This window comes from Strix aluco, chromosome Z (genome assembly GCF_031877795.1).
Source record: "Strix aluco isolate bStrAlu1 chromosome Z, bStrAlu1.hap1, whole genome shotgun sequence".
In the NCBI taxonomy this organism is placed as follows: domain Eukaryota; kingdom Metazoa; phylum Chordata; class Aves; order Strigiformes; family Strigidae; genus Strix; species Strix aluco.
Genome location: NC_133971.1, coordinates 27932607 through 27945297, shown reverse-complemented (window position 1 = coordinate 27945297; position 12691 = coordinate 27932607). Strand labels below are relative to the sequence as shown.

Sequence of the window (12691 nt, the reverse complement as noted above, 5' to 3'; positions counted from 1 at the left end):
TTACTGACATGTTGATTTTTAAGTTCTCCCATAGTTATTTCAGTAACAAATAGAAAGCATACAGCCTTTAAAGAATAAAATAATTTTTAAAACACAAGAGGCCTCTTCTGGATTACTTATTAAATATTTAATACTCAAATTCTGCTTTTTCTGTAGGTGCCTTTGCTTCCTTTGGAATCCATTCTTTCTGTTTTTAAATCCGGGATGGCTATTTTGATTATAACCTAAAGTATGATTTTGTTTGCCATTATCCCAGCTGTATTTCTTTTAAAAAGCCTTGTTCTGTAACTTAGATTTTTTTTAATTATTAAAACTCAGCTGTTTCTAAGAAACAGGTTAATAATCACAAGCCATAAATCATGCCAACTTCACCACTCTGATTACAATTCAACTCTTCCTCCTAGCATCACCCATCTGCCTTCTTGAAGTTCTTATTTCCTAAGTCATGCTTTCTGCTCCAGAAATTTAGCAGTGGTAATGTGTTCAGTGATGAGTCAATTCTTTCTTCATCACAGTTAAATGAAGCAGCCCATTTTTACAACAATTGCTGATTCTCCCCTCCAGATGTCCCCTCCTGCTTTGTAATTAGATAAACTCCTTATATAATATGCACAGTCTTCCCTTCCACTTTCCACTACTGTCATTGGTAGGTTTTATGAACACTCATCACTAATACAGAAATCTTAAAGCTGTCCCAGTGTTAATACTGATGAGACATTGCACCCAGGCAAGATGCACCAGTACAACTTGGGAAGGAAAAAAACCCAAAACACAACAACCCGAGCCCAAAAACTGTTATTTACCTTTCACTTGTGTTGCACACTGCTTCTCTGGAGTCTTACAGAACTGTGAATTTTGGCAGCGAACCAAAGTTCAAACAAACACAACTTTCAGCCCCTGACTAAGCACCTGACCTCATTCTTGAACACAAGTTTAACCTCCACATGTCAGAATCTATCTGTATGCAAGTCCCTTCTCGCTTCTGAGCATTCCTAGGTGGACCAACACACACGAACTACTTGGGTATGTGAGCACAGGAGGAATGTCACAGTCTGTGATCTGCCATCTCTGTAGCTGACATCTCTCCAAAGTCTCAGCAGTCTATTCCCATGGCCAAATGCTGCTGCAGCTTTTCTCCTGCTGAAATCAGATTTCCATGTTCTGAGTCACTTGATAACAAACAGTAGGCTGGATGTCCACTTCTAGAGAGAAGACAGAATAAATACAGTTTTATTTAAGGTATAAAATGCAGAAGATTGCTTGATCTAAGAATTGCATCTTGTACATCTAGGACAAGAAACTTGGCCTCAAACGAACCACTGTTACTCTGGCATAACTTCTCTAGGTAATATAGAACAAACACTATACTCACAGGAGACAGCACAAGGAAATTACATGGAAAAACAAATGTGGGCTCCAGCCTTCTCTTTAGTTTAAGGGGAAGAATATGTATTTGACACAACTTTCCAATAAAGGAGTTGAAAACTTAAAAAAAAGTCAAGGGCCATTACAGCTATTCTCGGCATTTTGCAAGATATTTGAGGAGACCCTCAACCTTCTCAAAACTGAAGGTTTATCTTTAATACTGTGGGAGAGCACGCAGGATGTCTTCCCTTGCAAGAAGTGCTGCTCTGTCCACATAGCTATGAGCTAGAATGTGGCATTACTGCACTCCATGCTGACCGAGCATGGGCAGCACAGTTCACTTCAATGCATCTGCCTTCGCTTCCAGGCAACAAGTTTCCTAGAAGGAGAAGTGGAGAACCTGTACCCCCATTTCCCTGAGCTATGACCTTTCCAGATTGCTCAAAGTGGCAGCACTTTTGCCAGCTGATCCCCAAGAGACACCACAAAAATACACATTAGAATTTAGAGGGTTTTGGCAAATAGCATCTTCTAGCCTTTCCTCCAAGGGATTATCCAGCTTGAAACAGTCCTAAAATAACGTGGTTTTGATCAAAAAGGGTAAAACCATAATTCATGTTTCAGGAAGCAGTTCGTCCCCTGTGTAGACAGCAACAGTGCAGTGTCCTGCTTTTCATACTACCTATGGTTAGGAAAAGCCAACAATTGTCACAAGTTGGAAACAAGCTTTCAAAAAATGTTGCATCTTCCTTAAAGTGGTAACTTATCTCAGCACCAATTTATAAGCAAAAATTGTGCTGAGTTTTGCCCTTAAAGAGTCATTCCCAGCCCAGGAGAACACAGACCCAGCTATACCTCCTATTCAGACTACATGTTCTTTATTTCAACTACTAACAACAGTCTACAAGCTGTTGTTTTAGCATCTGGAGCAGATCTTAAGACCTTGCTGCTATGTCCAGCACCACCAGCAGCCTGCTATGCCCTCCACAGAAGTTGTAAAGCATTCACAACATACTGTGGCATATACAACACAGTTTGAACGCCAGACAGATTTCCACATCACCCTGTAAAAGTTAACTGGTAACATTTGGAATCTCCTGACGCTGTATTTGAAGCCCCGTGATCTCTTCTCTGTTTTTTTTCTGGAATTAAGAAAACAATAGGCTATTTTTAAGAACCTGGTTAGTGTTCATAGTGAACAACAATATTTGCAACCACTCATCTGTCCAGTCCAAAGATGGGTTATCCAACTGCATTAAAATTCTTCTCAAGTCTCTTCTGAACACTTTCTTTTAGTTAAAGGATTTTCTATTCTCTTAAGACTTTTTAAAGCATTCTGTACTTGCCTCTGTATCTCCACCATAAATGTTTAGCAAAGCCTTCTTCACCTCTCTCCCAGCAAGGTAGGTTTTTTCTATTGTTATTGCTGCCACTAGATATATTTAAAGACACACATGAATTGTATGTTTACAGTAGGTACACAACCAGATCTAACCAGATGTTTGCAAATACTGATTCAAATGAATGTTTGGTCACATCAGGTACATTTTTCAGTGTTCTCCCCAGACTTCACTGGCTCTACAGAGAATACTCAGCATGTTGTACACATTCCACTGTCATCTCTGTAACCCAACTAAGGTAACTAGCAATCAGGACAAGGCAAGGAATATGTTAAATACAATGTGAGAGTACTTCTGTAGTGAATAAACTGGTGCCATCCTTCCAGAATAAAGCACACTGCACCGAGATTCAAGAGACCTCCTTGCTGTAGTCGAGGTACTTTTAAATCAGAAACACACAGGGCTGCCCGTGAGGACTGTATTGGAACTTCTTACAGTCTGCTCAGACCTTGACTTAGAGAGATACTATTAGCATTGGAGTGATCTGCTGTCAGCCATATCTAATCTTGGAGACTCCCTTTGGCCTGTCACTTTCCTGAGTTAAGAAATTCTGTAATTTCTGTACAGCAGCTGCTTTCCTCTAGGAGGGTCCTAAACTGCAGAAGCTCCCATGCTTGCTGGCTGTGAGCTGATTATGGGCAATTCATTTGTAGTGCCCCAAACTGAGCTCAAAACTGGAGGTTGGAGCATAGAGGTTGCGGAAAGAAATAAACATAAATGAAGCACTCTCTGATGCAGTCGACAGACAAAGAATCATAAATTATACCTCATCTTAAGCTGCCTGGCTTGACTTCACAACCAAATATTAGTGACAATCAAGTCAGCATTACTTGATTGAATTTGTTGTTTATAATCTGATTCAAATAGTATGGGCAGGTGGTACTTCAGAAGGTCAACTTTTAGATTTTTCTAGATGCTCATAAAGAAATAAGCCCATGATTGAGATGCCTACAATAATTAAAACCAACCAAACTGGCTTAGGCTACAGTTTCATGATGAGCCTGTTGAGCAGTTCAGTATTGCCAAAGGACGTAGGCCATGCTCTCCATCTTCACCCACCACACCTTGTACCAGCTCTGGCATGCATCATATCTGTTTATAAGTCAACTTTACTCACCAACAAGATACACATCGAACGCAGGGGGGGAAGAAGAAAATATTTATGCTAAGTTAAGCCACCTGAACTAGCTTGCAGCATGGTCTGGCAAACACCGGGCACAGGAATTCCCAACCTAAGAGCAGGGAATGGGTAAGGAATGAGATCTTCCCCTTTCGGCAGCAACACATCACTGGGCCGGCTCAGATGTTCACTAAACCACAGCCAGAGGGGAACTAAAAGCAGCCGGCTCGAATGACATAATGAAAGACTTCTCTTAATAATGGCTATAAAGCCTGAAGTCATAAACTGCAAGAGATTGATCAGAAAAGCAAATAAACACCGGGGGTAGGAAAGCCCATGCAGATAGTTTAACTGAGGGTGACAGGAAGGAGTTTGTTCTGAAAAACAACAAAAATGTTTAACTTCCGCTGTGTCATCGGACCCATACTAGCTGGAAATGCCAGAATCAGTAAGAACACAAAACAGGGAGAAAGAACATTGCTTGATAAATACTTTGCCACATTTCTTAAGGGATATCTAGATTATGTAGTCACATGGTGAAAATACTTTGCAATCCAACAGTATCTAAAGAGAGATTTTAACACATCATCTACTAAAGCTAAATATTTTTAAACCAGCAGATCAGATAAACAACATCCAAGAATTTAGTAAATTGAATAAGCCATACTATGGACCATTAATTTTTATTTCCTTAAAATAATATGCTTAATTTAAAATGCTTTAAAAAAATTCCTTAAAATAATATGCTTAAAAACTTAAAATGCTGGAAAGTATTAGAAGATTAGAAGAAAGCTAACACTGCACCATTACAAAAAAAAAAAAAAAAAAAAAAAAAAAAGTGGCAATCCAAATAACTGTAATATAGAACTTGGTAACAAAATTAAAATAGTTAAGATAATTAGTTATGGATGTGCTGAATAGAGGTCTTAAACTAATTTAGGATTAGGTTGAAAATCTGGATCAAAGGAAAAAAAGATTTATGTAAGATACCTGATTTAGCAGTACACAACATTTTGGTTTATAACTAGAGCAATGCAAGAACAAGACAGATTAAAAATGAGTCTCAAGACATAACTAAACAGGGAATCAACTTGAAGCGCATTTCTGGTGGATTCCTGCAGACTTCATAATATTTAATATTTTTCCAGTTATCTGATATTAAAAAACCTGAAGTTTTGTAGATGACAGAAGACTGGAAGAGAAAAAAAATAAGCTACGTCTCAAGTATAAACAGTTTTTACCACTTAATCATCACACAAAATGGCAGGAAGATACTTGAGGATCAAATAAACAAGGGCAAAATACAACATAGGAGAACAAACTTTGAGATTGCACAGAAATTAATTCTCATCATTAATAATGACAAAATAATTATATAAAGCAAGAAAAACATTACCAAAGAAATAATCTTAGGCAAGGTTCCTCCAAAAAACCCCAACTACTGCATTTATAATCATATCTGAAAGTACTAGTCATAATTAAGCTAACACTCCTTGTTTCTTTTTAATTTTTAAACAAGATGCACTAAAATGTAAAATGCAGAAGTAAAGACTTTAAAAATATTATTCCATTTAATTTACTTTAAAGCCATCATGAAGAGTATTAAAAGAAAAAAACATGGGACTTGCAAAATGACTGGAACAGGACACCAAAGATTTGCGTCTATTTTAATGTACTACCAAAGTCTAAGGAGTGACTTCATCACAGCTGATATGAGCATAGGTATAAAAACAGCATTCCATGTGTGGCAACAGCACTGTAAGGGAAAGGTGAACCGAACTTGTATATGACTAACAGGGCTTATGCTAGATTCTTTAGCTACTTGATTTTAAAACAAAGACTGTGTGACTTCTTAAGGCATGTACTCTAATTTAAGGAGGAGGAGGTGATACAGAAATGTTCCATGGCCTGCACTTTACAGGCTGTAATAGAAAACTGAAGTGCTTTATAAGCTGTAAGTTTGAACAATTCCTGAGAACCACCTCAAATGCAATTCCAATAAAGAATCCTTCCAGGTCTGTAACTTCTTTGTTGAAGGGTCAGTAAAATAATACCTGTAGGGTTTTTTCCTTTTTTTTTTTCCTTTTTCACTTGTGGATCCATCAAAATGCAGTTCATCCTTATTTTGAAACTGAAGACACATATCCTTTAAATATTACCACAAAAAGAGAACTTGTAACCTGACATAAACACCATCCTAAGTTTGGATCAATCACCTACACAACAGAAACACCTTACGCTCTACACATGTGTCTGCTTTAGATAAAATTAATCAAGAAGAAATGTTGATGAGAAGGCCACAGTATGTCAAAATAGCGTTACTAAGGGACAGTAAACAGTATTTACAGAATTCTTACCTTTCCTTCAGCTCTATATACCTCTAATCAAGGGCATCATTTTCTTACCTTTCCTTCAGCTCTATATACCCCTAATCAAGGGCATCATTAAACCTTCTCAGGGATATGCTCCACATGAAAGTGTGCCCAGTGTGATGAAGCCCTCATTTGATGTGTGGCCTGGTAATATCAGCAGGCAAACTGAGCTTTATACAGCTCATTTTATTTATCCACAAAAATCAGTAGTGAAACATAGCGAAATCTGGATTTCACTGTGGAAGTCCTCCTCTCTAAATACTAAGTAGGCTTGTTAAAAAGAAATTTCTGTTGTTTGAGAGCAATCCACCTACCTACATCACTTAACTGTTTGGTTAGTTCATGAACCAGTGAATTCCATGCAAATGCCCGTGCTCTCATGAACTTCATAAATACGAACAGCTGGAAGCAAGAAGACCTCTGCAATCATAACCTGCACTGACATGCCTCCAACATATTCTGTATGTTCTACTTAGAAGTGTTCAAAATACCTATCAAGCCAATAACATTTGGCATACAACCTGGTAAGGGTTGCTCTATAGCCTTAAGAGATATTACTTCCCATTCAGCATGTGTCAATCCAAAAGTATAACACCCTTAGCCCTGATATAACAAACTGATGATATAGTGTCACCATCTGTCATTTACATATTGATCCTTTCACTAAGATAGATGTAAACCAGCATACTTTGACCACTCAGCTCAAGCACTTTCAACAGTGTGAACCTCAAAATGGCAGATTTCATTGTATATTTCCAAACAGATCCTCCCCTGCAAATAACCTTCCAGCTGGGACCTACCCTCAGTCTGAGAAGTTCAAGGTTTCTCTTCTACTCAAACTGCTGTAAAACCAGCACCTACAGCTCTGGAAAATATAACACAACGGGAAGACAAAAACACCTTGATGCAGACCTCTGGCAAACCAAAATACAAGACTCCCAGGTCACGAAGTAAGCAGTCTGACCTTGTAGCCTAGAAATGAACACTCAACCCTTGGAGTCACAGAATCATAGAATCATTTAGGTTGGAAAAGACCCTTAAGATCATCGAGTCCAACCATTAATCTAACACTGCCAAGTCCACCACTAAACCACATCCCTAAGCACCACATCTACACGTCTTTTCAATATCTCCAGTGATGGTTACTCACCACTTCTGTGGGCAGCCTGTCCCAGTGCTTGACAACCCTGTCGGTGAGGAAATTTTTCATAATATCCAATCTAAACCTCCACAACTTGAGGCCATTTCCTTTTGTCCTATTGCTTGTTACCTGGGAGAAGAGACCAACACACACCTCGCTACAACCTCCTTTCAGGTAGTTGTAGAGAGCAATAAGGTTGCCCTGAGCCTCCTTTTCTCCAGGCTAAACAACCCCAGTTCCCTCCGCCACTCCTCACAAGACTTGTGCTCGAGATCCTCCACCAGCTTTGTTGTCCTTCTTTGGACACGCTCCAGCACCTCAATGTCTTTCTCGTAGTGAGGAATTCTAGTGAGGGGTTTCTCCTGGACTGGGGCCACTTACTCATTTACATTTAGAAGTTAATTGAACTCAGTCAGTGACACACTTCAATGTGCATTTTCTCCTGGTGTATACCCAACCGACTGGCCTTGTATTCCTTTTAAATAAGGGCACTGATGATGAACACTTAAACCAAAAATTACAAGTCTTTTAAGGCTGCTTTAGAAACGTGCAGCTTACACAGAGAAAGGTTTCCTCAAGTCCAGACTGGGTCTCTGTGTGCACTGAATGAGAAGAAATGGAAGAGCTCTGCATCCCACTTTGCATCCCCTTTGCTACCTTCCTCAGCACGACCAAGCTGCCCTTCTCCTTCGTGCTCTTTGTGCTGCCTTCGATTCCTCACTGTGAGAGGCAGCACAGCTTTCAACCAGGGAAGGGGTGTCTGCCGCAGACCCCTATCCTGACGGGTGCAGCATGCAGGAACACTCATGGGGCCTACCTTCATCTCCCGATCTCAAGTGCAGTGTGACAGGTTAAGGGTTACCAGCACCACCAGCATCACCAGCTGAAGCATCTGTCACGCCTTTCTCTTAAAAATCAAATGCAAGCATGATAAGCAAACCCAAAAAATTAAGATGCAGATGTGAGATACGGGTCTACCTCTCCTGGCAAAACAAAGCTATTTGATTTTTATTACGGTTAATGCATAACCTCTTTGAATTTTATTAACTTTTAATCACTTCTCTCCAAACATCTTAATTTCCTTTCAATGCTTAAAGGGTCCTTATAAGAAAGATGGGACAGATCTTTTAGTAGGTCCTGTTGCAACAGGACAAGGGGTAATGGTTTTAAACTAAGAAGGTAGATTCAGAATAGAGATAAGGAAGAAATTCTTTACAATTAAGGTAGTGAAACACTGGAATAGGTTGCCCAGAAAGATGGTAGATGCCCTGTCCCTGGAAACATTCCTGGGACTGGATGGGGCTCTGAGCAACCTGGAAGGTGCTCCAGCTCATTGCAGGGGGGATTGGACTAGATGACCTTTAAAGGTCCCTATCAACTCAAACTATTAATGATTCTATGATTTGCTAACAGAAAAGCTGAACAAGACTGTGGCATTCACACACTTCTTAGAAGGACGTGAGGGAAGGGTGCGAGGTGAAGGCAGAAACCACCAGCCCAGTCATGAACACTCCTGGAATGCCCAGGCCCCAGGAGAGCAGTCAGCTTGGTTTTCTTATTGGGTCTTTCTCAGTTCCTCCTGGAGGAGGGACCTTCACAGGTCACTAGGTACACTGCATGAGCACAGTGACACAGACCCAGTTGGCTGCTGTTTTGGGGGGAGGATTCAGTGCCTACTTCACCCTCCCTTCCATTACAGTCAGCATGATACTCTTTTCTGTGGTTCTTTTGTAGCTATATGCCAAACCGTAAAGAACTATTTCAGGGTTAATTAAGTTTGGTTCACAAGCTTACGGAGTGTTTGCAGCAACGCTTTTGTCATTTCCGAGCCAATGAGTTGACAATTCTAATAAAATAAACATTTTTATATCCTCATATTTCTAAGTATAACTCTTTTGAGTCTACCAGAATTTAAATAAACCAAAACACACTGTTCTTATTCAACTGAGCTTTGCAGTTTCTATGCATACCAAGTGCTTGCCGTGAACTGGCCGTACAGAACTTAACGGGAACCGGAGAACTGGGTCACTCTTGACTTCTGTGCCATCACCTCATTTGGTCCACACCATCACAACAAGCAAGTTGCCATTTATAAAGTCAAATTTACTACGCGTTACCTCCATGCGCTCTTCAGCAGCTCGTTTCAAAATATACTAATAAAGGTCAGCTCTCACTGAAACAAAGCAAATAGCATCAGCCTTGACTCAAGGATCTTGTACAATTTCAGAAAAACAATGGAAAAGCTTTCAAGTGTGCTGTGAACTATAAACACTGGATATTTCTCTAGTGGTTACATTCTCATCAGGACAGTCTGGGACAGTCTGGATTCTGTCACTCTGTTTTCAAACATCTGAACAGGTTCTGCAGATCATATTTAGTGTTTTGAACTGAAGCACAATCTCAGCACATCCACTGTTTCACGTTAGAGAAAAGTTACTCTAACAGCTGTGATTTTATGATCAGTCTCATATTGCTCGTGACAGATTACCATCTCTTCTGCACAGCGGAATTTTGTACTAGAAGTGACCAGCATTTACTTACTTACTTACTGCACTTGTGCCCTCATTTCTAGAGACCATCATCATTAGGCAAACAATCAAAATCACATAAATGGCTTTGCCATTTATAAGCATGTTTGCTAATTTAAAAAAAAAAAAAAAAAAAGAGGAATGCAAAGTTAGCAATTTTCATTTATATTTCATCAGGTTATTGCTATAAGAAGCATCTTCCATCAAAACAGCCTTGACTAATACCCAACCAGTAAATTAGCATCTGTACTTCTCTGCTCATCATCCCAAATGGTAATCTTCTTGTCAGTGTCTTCACAAGTGTTATTCACTGTGACCCCAGAAATTATTTCAAAAGCAATGACTTTCTGGTAGTTCTGGGCTTCCTGTCATACTCCGGGTGTGAACGCACTGTAGCTTTCCATAGTTCTAGGATTACTTTCCTTGGCAGTTCAAAATATTTATTTTCTCTATTAGCAGCAACATCCAAAAAACACTGTCATACAACTAGGTGCAGACTTAACAGAAACAACTCCCTCAATACTTTCCTGTAAGGTGAAAAACACTTTAGCTCCATTTTTGCCAAATATTACCACTTAGGGTCTGGAATTAAAATATGCATTAGTCATAGTTAAACAGTTACTATATTAAAAGGTTTTTTAAAAAAAAAAAAAAACAGTTAAAAAAATAATTCTTAAATCACAAAATATGGCTCAAGATTACAGTTTTATGACTGTAGTCATATGAGAGGAATCAACATCCACTTAATCCACTGAAAACTCACGCCAGGCTGAGTCAGAATCTCATAAACTGAAGAATTATATTCCTGAAATCCTTTCTTTCATCACAGGCATCAAATCCCAAAGCCCAACACTACAAGAAACCCAAGTGGTGGATGAAGGGGAAAAGCTGATGACAACCTTTGGAGAGAGAAATCATTTGCATGTAGATGCTAGCCAACAAGCTTCTTAACTTTTGTCAAGACTTTTTTTTTTTTTTTAAGTTAAATTCGTAAGACAGGTTTGGTACAAAAAGTATTTATATAAAAGGAAAAAAGTATTTACATAACAGGAAAAGAGAGAGAATACATATCACAGCAGCAGTCCAATCATTCAATGGTATCGGACAACTTAAGAAAGTTTAGCCTGACAAAATACTTCATATAAAAATGAGCACCACAGAAATATTTTTTAATTATTAAAGGTCTATATTGGAAGAAGAGAACCAGAATCAGATATTAGAAAACTGCCATATAAACATAACTAAATCTCCTTGTGTCACTGTTGTCACACACCATAAAATAGTCTGATTATACATTTTGATGCTCTTTCACTCTTTGTAAGACTTCAGCTTCGGCTTGTGGTCATAACAAACAGTGCTCATCTTTTTTTCTGTTCTCTTCAGGCTTTTTTTTTTTTAATTTCCTGCTTTTTTTCTTCACTGAAATACTTCACAGAATACAGGAATCGTTACTTCCCCATCTCTCCTAACCGTGAGACTCTTCACAGCAGTATCCAAGTGTTGCACAACTGAAGCCCACCTTCCAGTCAGTGGTAGCTGAGTTGGGATATAAAACAGTTGAGACAGCAAAGGGTCACTAACATCCAGAAATCTACAACTCTGGAAAGCTTGAAGCCTTCCACCCATCACAAACTCCTTCCCACACCCTACATGTACTTTCATACACTCTTTGGCTCTTCATTCAATTCCATTTTCCCTAGTTCTCTACACAAAACCAGATACCCTCCAAAAACCTACACATCCTATCTTCCCCCAATGTCACTGTCTAACCAAACTATCTCCTTCTCAAGTAAGACTTTAATCCACTCCCTTTTCCTTCTGCCATCTATTTCCCAGGCATCGCTCCACCTTTCACCCCTGTTCTGGCTCCTCTCATTTTGACTCGTATAAACCCAAATTGTTTCCCTCACAACTCACCAGCTACAAGGCTGCACCTAACCAGCAGGGCAGCTTTAGTCCCACTGTCATTCAGGTCCTACTGCTGCTACACCCACTTACAAGTGGCACATGCTGACCTTTCTCCTCTGGCTTCTCATCCTTTCGCACAGCTGCTTCCTGCACTTCAGGGCTCTCTCATCTCTTCTACCAAAGCCAGCTTCTTCCTCCACACTGCCTGCACCTAGCAATCAAGACAGAAAGCATCTTCTCCCATTTCCAGTGACTGAACTGTTCACCACTGAAGGAAATCAGTCACATCTAAGCTTGACCTGTCTTTAAGGCCTAGCAAGTTCCCAAGTGTGCAGAAGTAAGACTAAGAGGCCTACAACGACGGGAAGGGCTCCTGAAATGGGAGATGTGGCACAACCTCCCTGAGAGTGCTGCTCACCCGTCTCACCTCACAGCCACCGTTCTTTCAGGAGCACACCAGACCTTGGCCACGTACACACGCCTCCACAGACGCCTGCAATGGCCCTGCTCAGCGAGCTGCGCCCGCACTCCCGCCCATCAGCTTGGAAATCTCCCCAGCCGGGCGGCAAACACAGCCGCACCGCCGCTGAGCCGGCTTACAACCATCCGGGAGGATCGTCTCAGCCTGGCCCTCAGCGCTAAGGGCGGCGGGTTACCTCAGCGCCTCGAGGGGGGTGACTAACAAGGCGTCGCCCCACACCTCCTTCTCCTTCTCCTCTTCCTCCTCCTCACCCGTCAGGGCAGCGGGCAGGGCCCTACGCGGAACCGGCTGCCGGCACAGCCCCACGCCGAGGCGGTTAGGGCCTGCGGGCAAGAGGCGACGGAGCCATCCCCGCAGCGGCCGCCCCCTGCCTGAG

General features: G+C 40.6%; 1 long non-coding RNA gene across 1 annotated transcript; it reads right to left on the bottom strand.

Moving 5' to 3' along the window:
• Nucleotides 1–10926: 10926 nt before the first annotated feature.
• LOC141918369 (uncharacterized) lies at nucleotides 10927–12671 on the bottom strand. The gene is made up of 2 exons (XR_012621667.1): nucleotides 12253–12671; nucleotides 10927–11462 (listed from the first exon to the last, which is right to left on the bottom strand). It is a non-coding gene; the product is annotated as an uncharacterized LOC141918369 (long non-coding RNA).
• Nucleotides 12672–12691: the final 20 nt, after the last annotated feature.